This window comes from Anser brachyrhynchus (genome assembly GCF_964034855.1).
Source record: "Anser brachyrhynchus genome assembly, chromosome: 2".
Taxonomy (NCBI): Eukaryota; Metazoa; Chordata; class Aves; order Anseriformes; family Anatidae; genus Anser; species Anser brachyrhynchus.
In genome coordinates, this window is record NC_137695.1 from 130,845,613 (window position 1) to 130,870,219 (window position 24,607).

A 24,607-nucleotide genomic window follows, 5' to 3' on the forward strand; every position below is an offset into this window, starting at 1 on the left:
CTTGGGTAGTCTGTGGAAGAAAGTAGGATCTCTTCTCCCAGGTCCCCTTTCAGTATGCTATCCAGAATATCCTTCCTTACAGCCAATTGTCAGCTACTTGCTTTCATGCATAATTCTACCAAACAATTCTACCTTAGAAAACCTTAGAAAAGGCTTGCTTAGGAATAAGTGTGTCTGAAAAAAAAAAAAAATGGAAGGAGAAAAAAAAATGGTCTGCAACAGAAAAAGTTAAGACATTTCTCAATGACAAAAGTTTACTCACAGGCCAAGGTGAGTTTACCCAGGAGAGTTTCAGAGAATAATAAATGTGACCACAAAGGAAGAAAGAATGCCTGATGAATCACTTACAATGGATGAAAACCATGAAGCTGATTGATGGTATTTGTATTCAGCTAGAGTAATAGTCTTGCACTAACCTGTTCAGATCTGTAAAATCCAGGTCTGTTTTCACAAGCTGTTAAGGTCAGTGGAAAGATTCTCTTAGGTTTTGCCTATAGGGAATGATGGGAGAGGGGAGTTAAGCATACTATGAGTTGTGTGAAAGCAGTGTTTGCAAGATGTAATGGCAAATTATTAAGTCTTAGCATGCAAGAACATGATCATTCATATTTGAAAAGTGGCAGTAAAAAAGACTGCAGATGTGAGATAGAAAGGCAGGGACAGGGAAGAAAAAGGAAGAAAGAGGACAGATTGCAAATCAATGAATTTAGTATGCAAAACACATAGATAAATAGAGAGACAGATAGATAGACAGACAGACAGACAGGAATAGTACTGACTTCTAATCTTGGGATCTTAAGTACTTCTGATTTTTCTAACAAAACAGCTTGTCATCTGAAAAAGCCAACTGACTGAAACAAAATAATGTTTTTTTTGAAACAAGTTTTTTTCCACAATTTTCATAATTCAAGAGCTTTTAGGATTTTTTTTTTTTAATTGCAAAGAGAGACAACTTCACTGTGGAATAGTTAGAAACCTAGAGATCTTTACACTTTACCTGCTTAAAGGTAGGTAGTGCTATACTCTAGGTAATACCTAGATACTGAACTGCTTTACAATGAGCATGTTCTCTCTCTTTCTCCCTGTTCAAATACAAAGTTCAAACAAAAAAAAAGTACTTTAGAAGACCTTTTCACTTTGACTGTGGAAAAAAATATTCATTAAATATTCATGAGTATTAAAAAATGTGCTCTCTTCAGTGGGCTACATCCAGCATTTAGGTCATTTGCCTCTCATGTTAATTGAGTGTCACTATGCATTAAGAACTTATGACATTTTGGGGAGGAGGGAAGAGGAGCAGTTCATTTAAAGTTGTTGCACTATGGAAGTCTGCTTACGAGGGCACGCTGAGTGATTCACAATGAATAATTTATTCTCTCCTTTAGCTCATGGAATAGTAACAAGCAGATCATGGAGTGTTTTTTGTCGGTGGAGGTTGTGGTTTTTTTGTTTGTTTGTTTGTTTGTTTTTCTATTGCACATCTATATTGTGTCCTAAAGTCTTGTCAAAAGCCTGTTTGAATCAACTGACTTTAGAAGAGAGACATGCTCCATGGTTCATAATAAATATCAGTAGGTAGCAATCAAGGGAAAAATATGCTGCCATGATCTTTTCCTATATAGAAAGGAAAAAATCAAGGATGGTTTTTAAGAGGGAAGTTATAACACACAGTAAAAGATAGAAATAACATAAACAGTAGCTCTGAACTCCCTCCACAAGGCTTTTTGCATAGACAAAAAAGACAAACATAAATATTCTTTATCCCAGCAAAACATGTTGAGATGATAAAAATAAATTCCTTAGTAGCTCTTCCGAACACATTAGAACACAAGTGTTTTGTAAGAAATGGGATGGATTATACAAAAAGCTGGCTGTTGGCTGTTTTAATATTACTTAATTATAAGTGGAAAAAAAAAAAAGACTGCATATTTTCTGTTTCTTGGTTGGTTTATACATAAGCGCTACTACAAGTATGAATTAAAACACTTTTCCTTTATATTGTTTGTATTTTCTATGAGCATTCATGTTAGACATTCACAGCCACTTGATCCTCAGATTTTAATGGAAGCTATACACAAAAAGGCCAGTGAAGCAAAATCTATTACAATCTAATTAGAATGATTGAAAATATTCAGTCAGCTTCCCTAGTTCAACTGTATGTGTGCCGCCTCAAAACTGAAAGAAATAAACTGAAACACAATGAAGAAAGCTGAAACTTTCTTTTGAAAAACATGCACCAGTTCACTGAGTTTCTGCTTGATAAATTTGTGATATTAGCACTTTTCTTGCACAGTGAAAGATTTATTCTTTGTGGAATTTAGCAGTAATAAGCAACGTCCCTAAGCAAGGGATCAAAATCACCTGATTTTTTTTAAATGTTAAACCAAAGTCCCCAGTCAAGGTTCAGGAGTTGGTATGGGTTAGGGCCATTTTCCAGTTAAACCATGGAGGTGGCCACACAGTTTTACAGTCTTTAATAATACGGATGCAGACACTTCTGTATCATTTTGAAGTACTGGCATAGACATGGTCTGAGAAACCTCAGCTGGATGGCTTTTCTTTTGTGACCTAACTAATGAAATGGCATTTAAGGCTTTAGTTATTTCTTCTGTTGTTGTTTGTTTGTTTGTTTGTTTGTTAATATTTTACTATGTTTTGAATGTGAACAAGGGAAACCACAAAATAATATCAGGACAGGGGCATCCCCAAGAATGTGGTAGACTCTCTAAAACAGAAGCTTGAGTCCTTATCTGTGGCTTGCTGAGTGACTGCATTGACCAGACACATGGTCTGAAGATGGGTTGATTGTCATTATTCTTATACAGATCCAAAGCTCCTAAGAAAACTTTTCCAATAGAAGTTTAGCTGAAACAAGGTGTTTTCAATTAATTGGATTTTACAACTGCTACAGAAATGGAAGATATTGGAAATGGAAGTATTCCTTGGATGTTTTCTTATTAAATAAGATCTTTTTTTTTTTTCTTTCTTTTTTTTTTTTTTTCAAGAAAGTACTAGAGAACGTTCTGTTGAATGGAAATTCTCTATAACATTTCAATGATCGTTAAACATATTAAAAGAAAAGAATGAGACAATAGTGTAAAATATGACAACTGATTCAGTTTCAAGACAAAGAAAATTAACAGGAAACATGGGCCTCATCTCTGTCTCCAATATAACCATTATGCACCTTTTCCCAGGTGCAAAAGTCTGCTCAAAGCTGCATCACACAGCACAGAACCCATTCTGTGTCATGGTGAAGACTACTTTATCATTCACATTCCTGCCCCTTAATGTAAAAGTAAAGACTGCAGGACTGATGTCCAGGAACTGAACTTCAAAGAGATAGCTGAATGAATTACTAAATTAAGTTTTGTCAAAATAACGACACAAAATCAGCATAGAAAACTGCTGACAGATGTTTTTACAGCCCAAAGTGGATTTATCTTTTCCTCTGGCAAGGCAAGGACTCAATCTCATGTTTTCCCACCACCCATCCAAATCCTCCATATTTTCTTCTGACAACCCACAAGTCTTCTCCCAGCTTATAGCTTTTCCCAGCTAGACTAACAAAGGTAAGATGCACCTACTTTATTATTATTATTATTATTAATAGTAACTATTATTATTATTATTATTATTATTATTATTATTATTATTAAAATACTCTGTGCTTTTGTGGACTAACAATAATTCACGCACTCAAAATACAGAACATGATATTATTTCCTGTTCATACACCCAATCCCTGAGCAGACCCTGGAACAAATGCTGACTTGCCTAACTGAAGAATGAAAAATGAAGATGGATCAATTGGGATAGTTGAAAGACTTATGATGCTTAGCAATAAAGTACTGGCAAATCTCTTCTACCCATAAGCAAATAAATAAATAAATAAATAAAATTTCAAAGGTTAAGAGCAAAGTCAATTTGGAGAGATACAATGGTTGGAGATTGTAAAAACATACTCATTTATTAACATTTTCCTTATTATACAGTCAGCTGTCTTGTTTGCTCCTTGGAAGTCTTTTACAATTTGTGTGCATTGAAACATTCATTGTTTTATTATTCTCGGTGCGTAGAATTTGTAATTTGCTATATTTTGGAAGGTTGAGATGCCAAGTAAATAACTGGTATTTAAACAATTATCTGGAGACCATATTACAATGTTTTAGTCATGCCATTCAATACCTCTCATTTGTTTTTCTAGATTGCACAGTATTTATTCACATTTGTTTCTACTGTAGATAAATCTGAGTCTTTACTAATGCCCAGAGTTTTCACTATAGATCTGTCATAATGTTTATTTTGACCCTTATGCCAGTAGACATTGCCTGGTTGGATATTAATTTATGTATTAAAACCAGCAAAATGTAGACACATTTCTTGGGGGTGAGGGGGAGGGAGAGATTACACTTCAATTAATTAACAGACTTTTATTTTGAGTAAATCTCCAAAGACTATTTTGAGCGTATTGTTTTAACCGCTAAAATCTAGGGAAAAAAAGCTAAACTGTACTAGAGCACTACTTAAATACTTTCAAGTAAACACCACATAAGAAGAATCTTTTACATTTTAACTAACTTAAAAAACAAACAAAAAAACACACACACAAAAAAAAAAAAAACAGAGCTACCAGCTCCTAGAAGATGATCAGACACTTGATTCTTCTTTATTTAATGGGCTGAACTCAAAAAAAAAAGGGATAGAAAGCTATTCAGATATAAGAGCTTTCTCAGAAAAGGAACAGTTCTTAAATTTGGAAGGCTGCTTCCACATCAATTCTTTTGTTTCATTTATTTTTTCTGTTGGTTCTTGTTATGACACAAGATATTTTTCGTGTTCTATGCTTCAAGCAGCATCGATATCTGGGAGTGTCACAGTTAAAGTAATTTAACTTCCTGGGGGATTTAACTATGTTTCCCTTTCTTCTCCTTGTGAAGATGGAGAACAAATTGATATTATGTCCAGAGTGATGTTGACTCTGACCTCTATGAAGCATGCTTTACTTTCTTAATTTCAAAAAGAAATTGCTTGCTGAAGGAAGCCTACTGTCATTCCTGTTTGGCATCTTCAATTGTGGATTTCCTGAAAAGAGATCTGGCTCTGAGGAAAGAATGTTCTCCAGTGAAGTGAGAAATTTTCTTACAAGTTCATGGGTTATTTTCAAAAATGTACATTTTCAAGTGCTTTCATAAACTCTAGAGCTGTCTAAACAAGACAAACAGTTTGAGGAGCTCTTTCAGTTTTTTTCTTGTCTCCCAGGAATGGAGAAAGATGTGGACAGAGATGGATAATTTGTATCTGCTTTCTTTCTTATTTGTTCTCCTGCTCTTCCCATATCCATTTGTTGCGCAGAAGAAAGAGACAAAGCACAACTTTTGTTTGTGAGACCCTCTATCACATCATCTCGTTGCTAAAGCAGGAGTAAGAAGCTAGATGAGCAGACAGAAAGGTTTGTGATATCCTGGACTTCACTCCTTAATCATATTAATAGACCTTGTTTGAGATAGGGCACTAGATTACAAGGCCCTTTCACCTGTAGAATCATAGAATCATAAAACTGTTTGGGTTGGAAGGGACCTTTAAAGATCATCTAGTCCACACCCCCTGTCATGGGCAAGGACATCTTTCACTACATCCAGCCTGGACTTGAACACTTTCAGGGATGAGGCACCCACAACTTTGGGCGACCTATACACCTGTACAGCTGTTGATGGGTTTTAATCACAGATTTCAAGTCTTTGCCCCTACTGATTTCATTATTCTCTGCCAATCCCTAAGAAAAAAAATAATCTCAAAATATTTTAGAAAACAGTCTTGATTGTTCAGGGACCATACGTTTCCACTTTAATGCATTATTCTTAACATTGTTAATTTGTATTGGCAACAGTTTTCTTTCATTATTCCATTCAAGTGCACAAATTAGACAGCTTAAATCCATTTTTTCAGCATGGTTTCCTAAAGAAGTAGTTCCTTCCATTGACATTTTTATCTAATAGGCAATTTTAATTAATTGTGAAAGAAGGACAGAAGTCTACAAGATAATTAAGTTCCTAAAAGTTTTGTGAAAATAAACAGCTCAGTAAAAGGGGAGAATTGCAAGTCGCTCGTTCTTCTGAAGAGCTCCTTGTGTTCTGTTCCTGGAACAACACATCATTGTAACATGCCATAGTTTTTCTTATTTATTTTAGTTCCAGATTCTTTAAAACAGGTATTAGTACTTTTATGATTCTGCATTTCAGTCCATGATTCCATACTCCAAAGAAATAAGCCATACATTGCTTCTGTGGGTCAGCTGATGTTTGTACATGTATATGCATACAAACACACAAATATTTACATACACAGGCAAAAACATGGGTAGAAATATGTACATAGGTAAAAAACAAATTAACAAACAAAAAAACTTCCTTTTTTTTTTTTTTTTGTCTCCATTACTGCCAATGGGATATCCTATCCCACCTTTTATTAAACCTTCATTTCCTTGGCCAATAACATTCAGGCCTTTGCTTCAGAAATATGTTTGGTAAACAGTGGCAGTCATTTCCTCTTCATAGACCTGTCATTTCCCAGATCACTTCAGTCTTCAACTCATCGCAAAATAGTGATTTCCATTTCCATCACAAATCGTTAGGATCTTCAAGAGGTTTTAAAAGTCTATTTTCAAATGCAAAGATCATTTAAAGAGCATTATTAACAAAAACAACATAATATTTCATTTCTGTAAAATATTTTTGAGATATTTCACTATGTCAATGATGTGTTATGAAACTGCAGCATATATTCACAGTGATCATGAATCTGAGAAAACTTCTGTTTAATTTCCCAAAAAGTGAGTGATAACTGTCCAGTGGCTGGATAACAATTTTTTAAGCTTAGGAAGTTAAAGCCAACTTACTTTTTGTATACCATATTTAAACAGTAATATGTTCATAAAATCAGCTAAGTCCAACATGACATTTTTTTTTCTGCTTCACTTCCGAGGTATGCTACCTTGCCATTTAAATAGAGTTTACTGAGAAAAAACACGCACTAGTATTTTTTAAAAATCATGTGAATATTGATGTCAGTTCTATTTACAGACTGATGGGAATAAATTATTCATTTTTGGATCAAGCTCCTTTTGCATTGTTTGTGCATATTTCTCTTGGAACATTTTTGTTGTTGTTGTTTTCTGGCCAAAAAAAAAACAAAACCACAAGATAAAACATCAAACATAGATAAAATCACGTATTTTTTAATATAATTCTCTCATATGGAGGTTGAGGGTGTGTGTGCATTTTGATTTTTGACTTTTTTTTTTCCGGTCAGTTATCCCACTGACTTGCAGAACATCTCATTTATGAATTGTATAGTCAGCATCAGATTTGTCTCAAAAGGACAAAACAGTATAATGAATTATGTGGATGAATGCTGAATAAAACATTTCTTAGAATAGGAGTAAATTTCATGACCTACCTTTAAATGTTTCAGAATACAGTGTTCTTGGATAACATTAGCATATCATACAGATAAGTGTTGTCGAGGAAGATGAGAATTACCATTAATAGATGTTTCATCAAAGGGAAAAATGATATACTCTTTTAAAGTATAGAGGTCATGAGACCATCACAGCAGTGGTTCGGTACATGTAGGTTTAACCACCAGGGTCTGAATCTATGGGGAAAAGAAAGAAAAAAAAAAAAAAAAAAAAGCAACATCAAAAGCAACATCACTATCAATTGTAAAGAACAGTAGATACTGTGGTAGGCACTTTCAGAGAATGATGTGTTCTCAGCTTCATTGCATATCATACTTGACAGGACCATGAAAAACAACAACAACAACAACAGACAACAGCAACAAAACAATATTATACATCTTAAATGTGCATCTTTTGAGGAAGGATTACATATCCTATGCTATTGTATTGCTTTAACCTCTTTTCATTCTCTGTTTCATAAAGAGGCTATTCATTTGAATTGTTCATGCCTTAAATAATATATATTCTCCATACTCAGGGCAGATAAAAGGAAGGTTTCTCGAAGTGGCAGGCAGTTGCCTATGCTCTCAGGCCTGAAAGAGGCACTGACACAAGGGCATTTAGTTCATTCACCCAGGTTTTCTATTGCTGTCAGTGAAAGTATTCCCCACCCATGGTTATCCAGGCACGTGGAAGCAGGTTTGACCCATACAGTGTAGTCAGAACAACAGGTTTGGGTCACTGTCCTCCTTCAAAGTTGTTTGACAGATATCACCAGGCAGCACCAGACACATGAGTTGCAAACCTTTTTATCCCTTTCTCTGTTACTTGTTCCTTCTTTTTGCCACCTTTGTAGCTCCCCGGCTCTGCCCCAGATCTCTCCCAAATAAACAACTCACTCCTAAAGAATTGCCCTTACTAGGATAGAAATCTTCACTGTGCTTCTGAGATCAGCAAGATACTCACGTAGAACATGTCATAATCATACTCAGTTTGTTTATTGAATATCACTGAGTGTTGCAGTTTGTAGAACCACATGGATTATTCAGCATGAATTTAGAAACAGATTCTAAAAGGCTGATGTATCACTTGTCCTAGATTATTGCAAAACTAGTTATAACAGGAAATTGCCTATTGTGATCTATTACAGTTTCCTAGGAAGGGCTTATTCAGAATTAATTCATAAAGCATTTGGCAATAAGACTACCTTCTATGAATCTCAATTAGAAAAAGAGACAATTACATCAATTTGCATGATATTGTACAGACAAATATTTAAACACTACCTTTTATAGAAGATATTCCCTACCTGTGTCACATTGCACCTCTGCATCCAACAGCAGAGAGCAAGAAAATTAAATGCCACTTCCACTGACTTCTGGAAGAAGAAAGTGACAGAGCGTTTCTCTCTCAATTTTGGTCATCTTGTGCCCCTGCTAAATCTAAAAGGCTCATTCAAATGAGGTATTAAACACTCCCTGAGGAGCTGATCTTGAATTCCACTGAAGTCAATAGGAACGACAGAGTGATAGGTTCATCATAGTACAAAAGATGTTTTTTCAGCAGCCATGTCCTCAACGAGAACTCTTCAGTACACTATGTTGCCTATGTTCTCGAAAGAGTTCAATATACTTTTGAGCACTATGGGTATTGGTTTCATGGAAGTCTTGTAAGCTTGTTGTGGATCTGCACAGACAGTGGGACTGGGTTATGAACAAACCAGCTGACAAATGACTTCCAAAAACATTACACAGCTTCATCTGGAGTGTCTGTGGATGAGTCTCCAGATTGGTTACTAAAATCAAGCAATGAAGATTCCAGAAATAAATTTGTTGGGAAAACAAACATACAAACAACAACAACAAAAAACATATAAACAAAAACACTCTTTCTGTGAATGATGGAACTGATTTGCATTTCTCTCACCCTCCAATAAACTAAGAAACAATAAAAAACTTCAAATGTATAAGAAAGAGTAGGAGGCCTACCATGAACTTAAGCAGCTTGTCAGCCGTGGCACTTGCAGCAAACAATTTCAAAATATAAAATACCAGAAAGAAAAAGGAAGCAACTAGCTTGTAAGTTTTAACATGTGAGTTCTTTCAAGGATGGGTCCAAACAAAGCCAAATAGTAAAGTATTGACACAAACTACTTCCTGAGGTTTCCTCCTGTCTAGGCCAACACTTCCCCTACCATCCATACAACTGCAACTGCCACCCCTTCCAGTCACCCGGAGTCTCATCCAGTCAACCAGGGTCTTCTAAATATTGATCCTCATTTCAAGAGCTGATTTGAAGTGCCCGTTCTTCCATGTAAAAAAAATTACTGTCAATCTTGTGGAGAAACTATCTGATGAATGTAGATGTAAGTAATGTGATTATGGCTGAAAAGGTGAGTAGCAGAGGTCATTTATTCTCCACTCCAGAAAAGGGTGACCACCTTCCATCAGTGCATAATATGCACTGGAAGAAAGCATCATAGAGAGGACAAACAGAGCTGATGCCAGAAGAACAAAGGAGACAATGCTGTGATCAATGTGAGAAGACTATCAAACACTGTTTGAGGTAATCATTAAAAACAGCAAACAAGGCTCAGTGTCATTAGCAAACAGTTTGGTGCAGACCATTTAATGGGCCACACTGGCAGTTTCCATAAATTATGGCATTTCATAGTAGCTGCACTGGAAGTCAAGTTGAGGGCAAGAGGAAGAAAGAATCAATTCCTCTTAAAAGGCAGTTACTATTAAAATTATAGTTCAGTCTGTTCAAATTACACTGGCTTCAGGGACAAATTTGGAGTTGTAAAGTAAAAAGATTTGAAAATAGGCTCACTATCTAGTTGCTTTACTAAATAAATAAACCATCTATACATAGATATACTTAATGTTTAGTCATAAGCTATTTATAACATAACTTTTTCATTAGAACAATTTTTTGTTGGTGGTAGTATTTTGGGGAGTTTTTTTTTTTTTTTGGTAAAGCTGTGTTAGAATCTATCTGTTATTTCTGCTTAAGGCATTACACATTCTGTTCTGCCTCAGTTTGCAGATAGATACTGGATCAGATCAGTGTTTTATCACACTCTATGTGATCTGACATAAAATATTTTTCCACTAATTGAGACGATGATCTTAATCTTTTTATTGTATTTGTTCTTTGGTGTTGTTTTTTTTTTTTTAAATAACCTAGATTTATCTCTGAGATAACACTTACCCAGAGACAACATAAAACAGTTCAGAATGAAAACATAGTGGATAACGATGTATCTCAAACTTCTCTATTTCTCTGTCATTTAATGGTTTCTATAACAAAGACTGTAAATACTTTTTACCATACATAAATAATCAATGAAAACAAATAGCCTTAAACTCTGATCTCTAATTTCACACAGGATCATCTAAAGTGCACTTCCTAAATATACATATGAATGTATATATGAATGAATATAAAATACAATAGGTGCATTGCTGCACAAAGGTGCATTGCTGCACAATCAGGAACACACCCTAGTAATTTGAATTGTAACAGGAAAAGGTAATGAACGTAATCCAATTCCACTGATGCATGTCTTTCTGTCAAAATTAAAATACCTAGAGAAATGACATGGGTTCTAGCAGAGTTTCATTTTGAAACAAAATCAAGGAGGAAAAAAATGTTGGACCATGTCAGAATAACTTTCATATTTTTATATTCATTTTGTAAATGAAAGGTGTGTTCATTTTAGTTTTAAATGCCGTTTCATTTGATTTTTCTAAATTTTGCATTACTTTAGTAATGCAAAGTAATGCAAATATACCAGCAAAGTATCTACACATTTTAATATACCTTTTGATTAAAAAATAAAAATAATTAACAGATTGAGTAATTCCCATAAATTAATCACTTTATTTTCTACAAATATTTAGAAAGTTCTAAATGCAGGTATCGTAATGTGTGTTCATTTAAAACAGTCCTTTGTGCACAATACTTATTGTACACATTCAAAAGATGTTTTTTTTCTTCAATAGTTAAGTGAGACAACCAAGTGAGAAACATTAAGCCAAATTACTAACTTATTTTGCTACCATTCTTCACATAAAACAAGCTTTAAATTTCCCTGTTTGTTTTTTAATTCACCAACTCTTCTATCTCCTTTCGCACTGCTTCGCCTCTTGACAACAATAGATGAAAAATGGATAGACAGCATCTACTCCCCGTGTCCAGTGACGGCTTGTTGGCCTTCTGACTAAGGTTAGTTTTCTCAAAATACATTTTGGTGACTTTCAAGTGAAAGTAACACAAGAAGTAATTACTATGCAAAATTATTTTTTTTATCTACAAGATACAGCTTGATTCCACATATCATATCATGACTTCTTAGCAAAACACATTAGCATTCAACAAGAAAAACACTCACTGCTGCAGTACTCTGTGATTTATGCATGTGGCTTGTGGTAAGCAAAGTTGTCGCTCTTCTGTGACAACCTGCAGCACTGTATATGCAGACTGAGGGAGCCCTTAGCACATTTTCTATGAACATATTCCTGTGTTTTCATCAATATATAACATTACCAGAAGATGAAATAAATTGAAATACTCGGACAACAATGCAATTTAATTTTCTATCTTGTAGTGTTTTGCTTTGTTTTTTTTTTTTAAGTCTATGGGGTTCTTCCATTTTTTTCTAACATCTTCTACCTACACAGATTTGCTGAATGGAATGCATTGGTGAATACTTACATATTATGTGCATTTCTTTTCCTGGATAGTCTTACTGATATTTATTTTTTTTTCTTCTCTGCCTAAAGAGGTTTCTTAATGAACTTAATGAACAAAATTATAATTTTAGCTATGCTAAAAGTCTTCACTAAATTGTCTGCATAAACCTTGTACAGTGGACATAAGTCTATTAATGTGTGAAAGTTACGTGGCTACAAATGTGTTGCAATACACTTAGAAGTGGATTTTTGCTGTTTAGTTTGAGGTACATGAGAGTGATGAGCATGAGGTTCATATAAACATCTATATGTAATCATAGAGTAATTAAGGTTGGAAAAGACCTCCAAGATCATCTGGTCCAACCATACCCCTACCACCAATATCACCCACTAAACCATGTCCCTAGGTGTCAGGTCCAACCTTTCCTTGAACACCCCCAGGGACGGTGACACCACCACCTCCCTGGGCAACCCGTTCCAACGCCTGACTACTCCTTCTGAGAAGAAATGTCTCCTAATTTCTAACCTGAATCTCCCCTGGCGCAACTTGAGGCCATTCCCTCTAGTCCTATCACTAGTTATCTGTGAGAAGAGGCTGACCCCCCCAGCTCCCCACACCTTCCTTTCAGGTAGTTGTGGAAAGCAATAAGGTCTCCCCTGAGCCTCCTCCTCTCCAGACTAAACAACCCCAGTTCCCTCAGCCACTCCTCATAAGACTTGTGTTCCAGGCCCTTCACAAGCTTTGTAGCCCTTCTTTGGACACCCTCCATAGAATCATAGAATGCCTTGGGTTGGAAGGGACCTTAAAAACCATCTAGTTCCAACCCCGCTGCCACAGGCAGGGACACCACCTACTAGATCAGCTTGCTCAAAGCCCGATCCAACCTGGCCTTAAACACTTCCAGGAATTGGGCATGACAGCTTCTCACCACCCTCAGAGTAAAGAATTTCTTCCTTACATCTGATCTAAATCTCTTCTCTTTTAATTTAAAGCCATTCTCCCTTGTCCCGACAAAGAGTCCCTCCCCAGCTTTCTTGCAAGCCCCCTTTAGGCACTGGTAGGCCGCTGTAAGGTCTCCCCAGAGCCTTCTCTTCTTCAGGCTGAACAACCCCAACTCCCTCAGACTGTCTTCATGGGAGAGGTGCTCCAGCCCTCTGATCATCCTCATGGCCCTCTTCTGGGCTCAGTCCAATAATCTCCACACTTACTATTTAAGTTTTCCAAGTAATACCATCTATGACCCCTTTATATCAATTATACATTTTTTTCTAGTCAGTGAATAAATAGATTCCCTCAGAAAGCAAAGTAAATTTATTTGCATATTCCCTTGACAAGTTTTTCCTAATTACATATAGATTACATTTTTATCTGTTTTTTACGTTTAAATTCAGAACAGCTTCAAAATCATGATGATATAAATCAGGTGAGTGATCACCATGAGATCAGGAGATGTCCCTGGAAGGAGAAGAAGAGGAATTTACATTAATTTATTGTTTAAAGTCATACTGAATGCATGTGTAGATGTGAACATCACAGTGAAAGCAAACTTTCTCCGTGGTTGCTGCTGATGTGGCTGAAATCTCGAGTGTTTCTTGCTAAGGTCCATTCTTAGACTCACATAGCAAATTTTTTCAAAGGCACTGAAAACACTCCAAGGAGCTTGTGACCACGCCAAGAGTCGTTATTTGTTTTAACATCCTTTTTAAGAGTTTAACGCTGCCTGAGAAATTGTGGTCCACTGTCCTGGTTTCAGCTAGGATAGAGTTAATTTTATTCCTAGTAGCTGGTATGGTGCTGTGTTTTAGATTTTTGCTGAAAATAGTGGTGATAACACACCAATATTTTAGCTGTTACAGAGCAGTGCTTGCACTGTGTAAAGGACTTTTCAGTTTCTTGTTCTGCCCTGCCAGCAAGGAGGCTGGGGGTGCACAAGGAGCTGGAAGGGGACAGAACCAGGACAGCTGACTCAGACTGACTAAGGGGATGTCCCATATCACATGGTGTCATGCTCACCAACAAAAGCTGCGGTAAAGGTAGAGGAAGGGGGGGAGGGAGGGGGGGGAGCGTTCAGAGCAATGGAGTTTCTCTTTCCAAGAAACTATTATGTGTGATGAGCCCTGCTTTCCTGGAAGTGGCTGAACACCTTCCTGCTGATGGGAAATAGTGAATGAATTCCTTGTTTTGATTTACTTGCACACGCAGCTTTTGCTTTACTTAGAGAACTGTCTTTGTCCCAACCCATGAGTTCTCACACTTTTACTTTTCTGATTCTCTCCCCTATCCCTCCCAGGGAGAATGAGCAAGTGGCTGTGCGGCACTTAGCTTCCGGGGCTAAACCACAACAACCACAAAATGCATTTGTTCACATCAATGTATGCTGAAGATGGACAAGACCTGACACCACTGCAATCATTGCAAGCATTTCTGTTGAATCCACCCTTGTAGCCTTTCTATGATGACCTGAAGTAAACAGCTTCTTAGGAACACTGTTTATGTTACAGAAATTGTGAATAACTGCTGCTCATGGAAACAAACTATGATTTGTGGATGTAACTGAAAAGTCATAGAATCATAGGATCATCTATCCTGGAAAAGACATTCAGGATCATCATGTCCAACCAGTAACTTGACCTACTGAGTCCTATCACTTAACCATGTCCCTTAGTGCCATGTTCACACATCTCTTAAATACTTCTAGGGATAGGGACTCCACCACTTCCCTGATCAGCCTGTTCCAATATTTGACCACCCCTCTCCATGAAGAAATTCTTCCTAATGTCCAATCTAAACCTCCCCTGGGACAACTTGACACCATTTCCTCATGTCCTATGACTTGTCACTTGAGAAAAGAGACCGACACCCTTCTCATTGCAACCTCTTTTTAGGTAGTTCAAGGAATCACAGAACAGTTTAGGCTGGAAGGGACCTCTGGAGGTCATCTGCTCCAACCCCCTCCTCAAGTAGGAACAGCTGGAGAAGGGAGTTCTTTGTCCAGGCAGTTTTTGAAGATCTCCAAGGAGGAGACTCCATGACCTCTCTGGGTAACCTGTGCTCTGTCACTTGCACAGTAAAGAAGTACGTCCTGGTGTTTAGAAGGAACCACTTGTGTTTCAGTTCATGCGCATCACCTCTTGTCCTGGCACTGGGCACCACTGAAAATGGCGTCTCCATCCTCTTTGCACTCTCCCTTCAGGTATTTATACAAATTGATGAGATACTCCCCCAACCTCCCCTCTCCATGCTGAACAGTCCCAGCTTTCTTGACCTTTCCTCATAGAAGTGCCTTGCCAATGCTGAATAGAGTGGAAGGATCACCTCTTTTGATCTACTGGTAATATTTTCCCTAATGCAGCCAAGTTGTAGAGAGTGAGTAGGTCTCCCCTCAGCCTCCTTTTCTGCAGACTAAACAATCCCTGTTCCATCATCTGCTCCTCATGAATGTTGTTTTCTAGTCCCTTCACCAGCTTCATTTCTCGAGCAACTGCATATGCCTGAGCAACTCAATATCCTTCTTGTAGCGAGGGGCCCAAAACTGAATACAATACTGAACACAACACAGAATAAAGTCTGCCATTACTGTACTGAAATTCAAAAAATGGTGCTGAGACACTCAACACCAGGCCTAATATGGTGTGTTAATGGTACAACTAAGGGTAAGGCTCAAAAAGGCTAACTTCAGTTCAAGGACCTTGTGTCCTGGCTTCCAGCAAACACTGTCAAGAGGGAAGATCCTCCAAAGGGCAATGCAGAGCAGAGGCCTATTTTAGCCATCCAACATCTTCTCTTCCTCTCCCTTTACTACAGAGGAAGCTCAGGAAGAAAAGTCTCCTAATGTTAAAGCAATCTTTGGGACTATGCCCCTAAAATTTACAAACATCTGCCCATTGGAATGCTATACAGGATATCATGTATTGCAGCAGGAAACCTTGGCTTTCCAATAGCTCATTAAAACAGAGCTTTTGGGGTCAGATCATGACATGTTTGTTTATCCTCCAGGAGCACACATGCATGCAAGTCACTGCTGTCTCACTGATGACTCACAGTGGAGGAAGATGGCCAAGCTCAGATGAGACACGCTATTAAAGTATACACTGCACACTGCCGGTTTACAACAGACAGGGCAGTGCTCTACCTAGGCAGGGAGCAGTCCCAGGGTGCCTGCATAGGACTGCAGTCACAGTGGCAGGGAGAGTTTTGGTTAACAGCTCCTGACAGAATAATGAATGAGTCTGAGGGTCTGTCCAGGGACTCTCACCAATAGCTGCACGAGATGGATCCAAACACTGGGCTGGAGGCAAGTCCAACATCTGTCCAGAGAACAAGGACTAGGCACAGGTTTACTTAAAATACAGCTCAGACAAACATTTGGTGCCTAGGTCTGTGCTGAAATGGGGCTCCTGGGCCCATGGGGAGAGGTTGGGCAGGACCAGTAAAGCCTGGTCGTGTCTTCAGGGTCTGGACATCTTTTGACCACATGGATAACAAACGATGTGTCTATCTTACTTGCCCACATGGTGGACTATGAGGATTGACCATTTATTTCCACAGATAAAATTTTACTTCTGTCACATAATGTCACTTCTCCAAGTATGGAATGACCTCAGAATCTAAATTTTTCCAACAATTCTCACACAGAAAATTCTGCTTAGAATCACTACAGGTGTCTTACAAAAACATGAACAACACAAAAAAATGTGTTGGTTTCCTGAATTAGAATTCACATCCACCAGACCTGCTATTAGTTAAAAATTGGATTCGGATAACTTAAAGCCCTTTGATTTCTTAATTTACTAGAAAATTTGTCACAGTCAGTAGCTGAGGCATCTCATTAACTCTTAATTTATCCTTTATGGTTTTCACCTTTTTCATTTCACCACCACATCTTTAACATTTTAGGTACATTTTATCTAAGAGGATAATTAGGAAATAACTGGGGAACTGTGAATTACCTTGTTTATCTTTTATTTGAAGGTAATCTCTATGTGCTTTATATTTTCAGTTGGTATTATGGTATTTTTTCCAATGTAAGCTTAAAAAAAGTTGATGATATTATGATGCAAAGACATCTATGCTCCACACAACTCTTTCCAGACTTTACAGAAAAGTTTAAATAAACAAGCAGAGATTGCACAGAGTGTGCTAAAGAAGTTAGTTTAGAAACAGGTAGAAATTAATGTTCTTGTTAATGTTTTATGGACTACAGATGATTGCTTCTTACATTCTCAAGAGCTTTCTGACCAGCGGGGGGGGGGGGAAGTTTAAAAATACCTTGAAGAGGTGAGAGGATCTCCCCATGGCACAGAGCATGCAGGAGGTGACTAGCTGCTCCCCAGGGGCCGAGTACTGACCAGAGAAGGGCAAAGTAGTCAGTAAGGCAGGAGAGAACAGCTGGGGCCTGGACTCAATGTGGAAGTGTGTGTCACTTGGCCAAATGAGCAAACTTGACAGAAGTACAAAATGTCACTGCAGCTGTGCCAGGAGATACACAAGATTTCAATACAGCCCAGATTTAAGCATTTCTGAAGAAAACATTCATCCCATATTATTCATTTAGAATTCTTCAAATTTTTCTTTGTTACTTTATTTACTGTCTTTGTACTTCACAGCATCCAAAATAGGAACCTCACATGAGAAGCATGCATAATTACCACCCTGAACAGCAACAAAATCCCAATTACAATCAGTTGGTCCTACCATAAACAAGACAGAAATTTATAGAGTGTCATACTGTATATTTATATTTCTGCAGAGTACACCCAGAACCGCTATCCTATTATATTGCTCACAGAGTATTTTATTCCAAAAATTCAAAGCAACTAATAATATTCTCCTTTGCCTTCCAGAACACATTTTCTCCTATTCTGGAATCAGTTCCAGCATTAAGTACATAGAGTAAATTGCAAAGGTCACATTGGTCTGTCAGAAGACAAATGAGTCCTTGTTCTGTAACATGACAGACTGCCTGAGCATATTTAGAGGTGCTAGATAATTTCCATTCTCCAGGCCTCCAGCCTCCTTTTGACCTCCACATATTGCTTTACATTTCTTTTTAATTTTGTTCACATGTGCACAAATGCAGCTATGAAAAACAGAGGTTACTTCAAATTAACCCCAAACAGAAGACATGCCCTTCTTGCCAAACACTGGCCCTGGAACGGAGCCTTCTCTGCCTTTTCTGCTTGTATGGTTAACTGCTGCTGTACCCATGGTATTCCCTGTGAGGTGTCTGCACACAGCTGGAAGAAGAAGGGTGGCAAGGAGAGACCTGTATATGTCAAAGCAAAGAATGTTTTGCTGATCACGCCAAAATTACAGATTGTTTAAGAGCCTTATTGAGCCAGATACTTAAATACATCCCTTCATTTGAAGTAAATGGGACAGAAACACATCTTACTAAACAAACCATGTGCTTGACAATTCTGTAGTGAATCAAAGCTTTCTACCATTAGGTCATAAATAACTAAGCTCCAGTAACATTTATATTCTTGAAAGTTATTATTACCCGGCAACATGAGAGAAGAGACATCCAGCAAGGGAGGCAATGGGAGTGATGAGGCACAAGGTGGGCAGTAGAGGCACCAGTAGGTTCAGCCATGCATCAGCCGCATTGTCTGGAGGCTGTCAGAGACACCCTGGCCAACGAGAGCTTTCGGCAATGTATGATGGAACGTAATGAGGCAGCTTCATGGGGGTTTGCAACAAGCTCCTTGGAGGCAACATGAGAGAAGACATGAAAGTGCTCGTTTGAAATGTTAAGAAGTGAACATTGAAGCTTGCATCAGTGACCTATCAGGACTGAGAGATGACACTTTCTGTGAATTATAGATGATCTGTAGGGAAGGTGCAGCTTTGAACGGCCTTCAAGGTGAAGTCAAGTGCTTCGCATTTGATGTGATATAAAAAGAAAAGCCAGCAGTGGGATGATGAGGGGATGGGAGGGAGCAAAATGACAACACAGTACAATTAGTTTTGCAACAGCATGATGAAGGACAGGGCATGGCAATTTCCCTGCCCAGATCTCTCCCTCCAATGACCACGGTCTCCCCACAGTGATCCTCCTCAGTACAGTTCATGGGGTACTTCCAACAGAGCCTGGACAGTTTTATTATTTTTTCTCAAATTCAGGAACATGTGTGTGATAGAGTGTACCCGGGATAAGGAGTATGATAAAAATGTCTGCAAGATGATAATAATATTAAAATATTGAATTTAAATTTGATTAGGTCAGATAAGAACATTAATGAAATAAACATCAGGTAATAGAGGAAATTAATCAACCATTGTCTTCATTTTAGATTTTGACTTGTGTTCATAATTTCCCAAGAATTCAAAAGATAGAGGCATATTACTTCACAAATATCCACATTTCAAAGAATCAATATTATACATAGTAAGAACTACTTACTTACGCTTTTAACTTCAGTTAATCATGCATCCATAAGTGGAAAAATAAATTATAATAAATATTAAGGAATTATGATAAATTATGAATATAATTACTTGACTTAATCTTTAGTTGTTTCTTGTTGCTTTTGATGTTTTTTTTGGCTGGCTGTTTTGTTTTGTTTTGGTCCTATAAAAGCATTTGCTATCACATTCTTTCACCTTTTCATCTCTCAGAATTACATGGATGGTGTCATATTCTCCAGACATTGACCTTCTCAATGTATCAGTACAGACCTAATCCATCATATCTCTTGACATGCCTGATTCCCCATATGGGGCATATACTCATCATTAGCCTGTTGTAATACATTCTGTATCCATAAATTGAGGCACGTTTTGCAGTAATTTTTTCATTTTATTCAGCTCCCCATCTCTTGCCTAACAACGCTGAGCACTGAGCTTTTTAAAGGAAATCCTAGATTTGCTCCCTAGCCTTCATCAATGAACTAACAGCAGCAGTAAGCCAACAGGTCTGGTGAGCAACATTCTCCTATAACTTTGATTAATATCCATGTACATATTACAGATCTCCTCAGCATTATTTCCTATAGGTTCTTTACAGAATATGACTGCTTTCCATTTCCTTACAGTCGGTTGTGCTTGCCAAACAAACAACAAACCAGAATTCTAGTACATTTGTACGTAAAAAAAAATAGTAATTGGCTGGGATTCACCTCCTGTAATTTTAGCCATTGGAAAGGCATTGTCCCTGTAGTCAATGAAGTGGTTATCCCCAGTATATATTCATCCTAGCCTCTTTTTGCATCTGCTTAGACTAAACTGACTTTCAAATAGCCTTCTGACCTTCAAATAGGTACACACAGCACAGGTCCCTGCAGATCTTCTTCCTCCTGTGAGCAAGGCTCCTTCTTCTTGTAGTGCAGTATTGCAACACTACTGCCAAAGTCCCACATGCAACCGGAATTAATGCATTTGCCTTGGGTAAAAAAGAAGTGGTGAAAAAGTATTCCCTATCTCCCCATCAGATAGAAAAAGAGGGTATTCTTTTTTGCAACTGCTTTCTCTGAAATTAAACGGTGATGATTTAGTCTTCTAGTCCTTAAGTGTACTATATTAGAGACCTTCCTGAAAGCTTACTTCATCTGCTTGGTTGTGTGATAAATTCTAGAACACTGTATTTCTGGAAATAGTCCCCAGCACTAACTAGCTATTCAACTCACATTGCTCTGAAGCACTTCCAGCTGTAGGAGAACTTTCCTGGATAAGCAAATAAGCATTTAACTAATTGCGTAGACATGTGCAAAACCTCAGTTTTATTTGCATGTTCAAGTTCAGTGAGATTTTAAAAGCAGTCAAATATCTATTAAATAAACAAATAACATTTTTATTTCCCAAACTCACAGTTTTGCTTTCCTGGGAAGTTCATGCCTCTTTTACCTAGTTTCATCCATGCTTACTTCTGACCCATCAAAACCAAGTGGGAAGAAACACATGCATCATAGTTAGAGAAGCAATGAATATTCATGCGTAGCTCAGAAAGATCAAACAGAGTCCTGGTATGACCTCACAGTTAGAAGAAAACACTTTTATATTAATCAAGTGCTAAAGATGTTTTCACAAAATTAAATAATTTGAGAAGCTCTGAGCAGGCAAACATAGGGCACAGTGAACTCTTCCTCTTTGGCTGCTGAAGTAACCACGTACATGACTAAAATGTATCACAGCATAGAAATCCACTTTTTCATTTATCTATTTAATTAATTTCCAGGTGTATTTTTAAAATTCTTTTTGGTTTTCCTGCTTCTTGTTGTCTCCATCACTTTGTGTCCATCACATTAACTTTGGTGTTTTCTGTGTTCACATATTTTCTTTTTTTGTCTCAGTGATAGCCCCTTCTCATAAAAGTTCTGGTTAAACATTTGCAAAATTTGCTTTCCTAGAAGTATTCCAAGAAGGCTTCTTCACTTCCAGTATTAATCTTTGATTTATGTTTTAGAAAACCATTTGGCAACTCAGCCAAATGAAGAGAAAATATCTTCATCATTAAAACAAACAACAACAACAAAAAACCACAATTGTTTGTTGCAAAACCATTATTGACAGCGGAAGACAGACAGACATTTGGATTAGGATGATAAGGATTAAGGGTCCAAATTCAATTTCATAAGGCAATTTGGCAATCTGTGCTTCCATCCCAAGACACAAGATGATTTTTATTTAGGGCTCCAAGTCTGAACTCTAAGAAATATTTCAAACATTTTTCCTTGAAACTACAACATGAATGATGTGCTCAGTTTCTAAGATAAATGTCCTTAGTAAAAATGGGAAGTGAGTTAAAAACAAAACAAAGTGGAGTTCTTTCAAGTTCTTAACAAGAAGACACTTTTATCGGTATTTGGATCAGCGTGATTAAGCAACAAAGAGCACAGCTATAACTGCTATAACTCAATGTTCAAAAAAAAAAAGTGTGAATGTGATAAATAGCCTTGTTTTTTGTTTTTCACTGAAACAAATAGATTTGCCAATTTAAATATCTTTTTGAAGCTTAAAATTATACAAATACAAATTAAACCAACAGCATTAGGACTGTCCTTATCTAAGAAGAGCAAATGTCATACTAGACGTTCTGGAGTTTCGTTTATGTGATTTCAGTGTGATTATTTATACTGGAAGATTAAAGCAAACATCAAAGAGCAACATTAGTTCCAAAAAGATGACTGAGAAATAAAAAATAATTAGTAAGTCTATACCCAGGTGTGGAAAGTATTTAATTCAGGTCAGTGAGAATAATCTGTTTCCAGGTCAGAAAAATTTGTGACTAGTCAGGTATGAATGGCAACTGTGACTAAAGGCCCTTATACCTGCAAATAACTGGACTTGTCATGTGAAGAGAATCTGATTTAAAGTCCACTCAGCTGCATGCATGAGAAAAGATCAAAAAGGACTTACCACAAAAGAATGGTAACCTTTTCCACAAAGATGCTATAGTCCCTCCTGCAGAGATACCCCTCTTCGAGAGAGAAATCACAGACAGCCACTAAAATTCAAGGAAACCCAACTAAGAGCAGATGCAAAGCCACACTTGCCTACCACAACACTCAGCAGCAGGAGCAGCATTGTGGAGCTGATGCAACAGGAGCATGGAGACATGCTCCAGAGCAGGCTGTTTGTGTAAATTGGCCAAGCAATGAGCAGAAACAACATAAGATAATACAAAGGTTGGAAACATGCTGCTACCTCCACTGCTCAGAATAATGTTGACATATATTTCTTTATGAATAGGTTTCATTAAACCTATTTTTATTTTGATTTCACTAATGGAATGTTTTAAATAATACTAAAAAAATATTATCTGAAAAAATACTTGAACAGCAATATTGTGTTTAACTACATATTCGTCTTCATTAATAACTTCTATTTGCATCATTCCAGCTCAACTGGTAATTATTAAGGCTGTGTAAAAAAATATTTTGTCTCTCTGACAATCTGTAAAAAAAAAAACAAAAACTGACCATCTTTCCAGGAATTAAGAGTTTCCCTGCCTTTTTTTTAACACAGAGGTAACACAGTTGACCTAGAAATTATATTATTCAAGTTAAAAAAAAAAATAGCGCAAGCAAAATTATGCAAATATTTAATTCTGAAATCAAGCCAAGGGAAAGATTTGAAGACCAACAGACAGCCTTTGAATGAAACTCTTGGCAATTTAAGTCCTCAACCAAAACATTTCATACAGTTTCATATTTAGGTTAGTCCAAGTTTTCTCTTTTTGTCAGGGATTTATCCTTGTCTGAACCTGATTTTCAAGGAAGAATTGAAAGTTTATGAGGTCCTGTCAACCACAGCTATAAAAAATATATATATTTAGAGCTAAACAAAAATGTCTTTTACTTAGTTTCAGGCTCTATGTTTTCCACTTAGCCAAGTTTCTCAGAACAGATAATCTTCCTTTAGTAACTTTTTTCAGTCATATGAACAAAGTATTTTGTTTCATTCACAGCTCTGGACAAAAATTTATGTAATTTAATCTCCAAATTCCTGTTCGAGTCTCATCAAAAATAGTTTCTAAAAAGACCCAATATTGTAGGTGTTCTTACCTACAAAAGCACATCCATTCTTGAACAAGTCAGGACAGGTGGGTGCTTGGACTTTGCAGTTGTTGAACTTCAAACTTCCATTTTTTGTCTGATCAAATTACATGTTAAATAATAATAATAATGACAATGTCATAAACACATAGTGTAAATTCATAAAGAATTATGTATGAATGTCACAGGATAGAGAGTGCTAAATTTGGATACGGACACTGGAAAAAGCAGAAAGGGGAATTTCAATTTTAGGAGGTCCTCAAATACTTATACTGTTGGAAGTTTTTGTTGTTGTTGTTGTTGTTTTTCTTTTTTCAAATCCTGGAATGAACAGTCAACAATATGAATGAACAGAAAAATATAAAATCTTCATCTTTTCTCCACCCAGAACCTATGTGTATAATAAAAAACAAGAACCAAAAATGTCAATGAATAAGCTTAAGCTTTAAGTGAATCACTTCCATTACCACAAATGTAAATTTTGCCACATTAAACTCTTGAATACTCAGACACAACCATTGTGTACATATGTATTTGTCTGCATACATATATATGCATTTATACTTATAGTTATCTGTACTTGTGCAGGCATATGCAAGGGTGAAAGACAAATTTAAGTACGAATATAACATACCCAGTTTTGCCAAATTGAAAACAGAAATTGAAATAAACTTGATATCTTGATTTCCTGTTCTTCTGCTGGAATGTTTTAACTATGTTTTGTATTCTTCTTGCTAATACTTGTGATATAAAGCTGTAGTTCTGCTTTTTTTCTTTTTTTTTCACCTATCGGCTCCCAGTAGAAATTACATGCTAGACAGAATATATTTTTCCACACAGATACTACAGAAGTCAACAACTTTGAAAAAAAATAAAAAAAAATATTTTATTCTTAAACAAAACATAGAAATTCTTCACTGAAAATGAATAATATCATCCAGAGAGATTGCCA

At 36.8% G+C, this 24,607-nt stretch overlaps 1 long non-coding RNA gene across 1 annotated transcript; it reads right to left on the bottom strand.

Annotated features, from left to right (window-relative positions):
- Positions 1-2,384: 2,384 nt before the first annotated feature.
- On the bottom strand, positions 2,385-22,984 carry LOC308189418. The gene is made up of 3 exons (XR_013946355.1): positions 22,517-22,984; positions 7,459-7,656; positions 2,385-6,657 (listed from the first exon to the last, which is right to left on the bottom strand). It is a non-coding gene; the product is annotated as an uncharacterized lncRNA (long non-coding RNA).
- Positions 22,985-24,607: the final 1,623 nt, after the last annotated feature.